This window comes from Ursus americanus, chromosome 5 (assembly GCF_024610735.1).
Source record: "Ursus americanus isolate L20-20 chromosome 5, mUrsAme1.1.p, whole genome shotgun sequence".
Classification (NCBI taxonomy): Eukaryota; Metazoa; Chordata; class Mammalia; order Carnivora; family Ursidae; genus Ursus; species Ursus americanus.
This window is the reverse complement of record NC_142131.1, coordinates 21,317,234-21,318,505: the sequence shown is the minus strand read 5'-3', so window position 1 is coordinate 21,318,505 and position 1,272 is coordinate 21,317,234. Positions and strand designations below refer to the sequence as shown.

The 1,272-nt window shown below is 38.4% G+C and overlaps 1 pseudogene; it reads right to left on the bottom strand.

Annotated features, from left to right (window-relative positions):
- Nucleotides 1–578: 578 nt before the first annotated feature.
- On the bottom strand, nucleotides 579–883 carry LOC123791567 (large ribosomal subunit protein eL43 pseudogene; annotated as a pseudogene).
- Between the last annotated feature and the right edge of the window lie 389 nt (nucleotides 884–1,272).

Below are 1,272 nucleotides of genomic sequence, written 5' to 3'. Positions count from 1 at the left end.
CACTGCTTTCATTGCCTTCCACTAACTTTCATGTACAGTATATTCATATTTTTATGAAAGTTTAGAATGTTTTCTAGTTTTTCTTGAGACTTCTTTGACCTTTGTAACATACACAAATGTGCTGTTTAAGTTTCAAGTACTTTCTTTAGCAGTTCTTTTGGATTCTATATCCTTTCAACAAGTTCTCTAAGATTTTGGGGGGGTTTTGTTTTGTTTTTATAGTGTGGGAATGTCTTCACTTCATTTTCATGCCTGAGTGGTATTTTCACTGGATATAGAATTCTGAGTTTGTAGTTCTCTTCTGGCACTTTAAAATATTGCTCTGTATTTCTGGGTTATGATGCAAAATATGTAATCTTAGTAATAGGCCATTTTTATATGGTTGTTTTCAAGACTATTTGTCCTTAGTTTTCCTTAGTTTGTTTATAATGTATATTCAACACATTTCTTTAGCTGTATCATCTTTGGTATTTGCTGAGCACATTGAAACTCTAAGTAAATATTTTTCACCAAATTTGGGAAGTTTTCACCCATTATATTTTTGTTGTTATTACATAAATTAACCCATTTATTATAGGCTAGCAATGTTTCATATGGTGGCACTCCAAATAGTCTTTCATTTTCTTTAGTCTTCTGATGGCCGACTTTACTGTGGTGGTAGAAGTGGTGTTGTAGGTCCAGGCACCACCTGCTACCATTTTCATGCAGGAACCGCAATGCCAGATCCCCAGAGCTCATCTTTCATCTTGGTTTTGTCACAGAAGGAGAAAGCATACTCGGTGTGCTGGCTTGTTTCAATCTTCTTCACCATTTTCCTGAGGAAGGCACCATAACAGGTCTGATATTTACCAACAATTCTGACCTCCTTGGTGGGTTTAGCCATGTGACTGCAAACTAGGTCTGAGCCCAGAAAGGGTTAGCCATTATATTTTTAAGCATTTTGTTCTGCACACTTTCTCTACATCTGGGAATGTAAGATTACGCCTTTTAAAAATGTTGCACCAGTGATCCCTAAGTCTCTTTATTTCTCAATCTTTTTCTCTGTCATTCAGACTGGATTATTTCTTTTTTTTTTTAATTTTTTTTTTTAAGATTTTATTTATTTATGTGACAGAGAGACAGCCAGCATGCAAGGGAACACAGTAGGGGAGTGGGAGAGGAAGAAGCAGGCTCCCAGCAGAGGAGCCCGATGTGGGACTCCATCCCGGAACGCCGGGATCACGCCCTGAGCCAAAGGCAGACGCTTAACGACTGCGCTACCCAGGCGCCCCC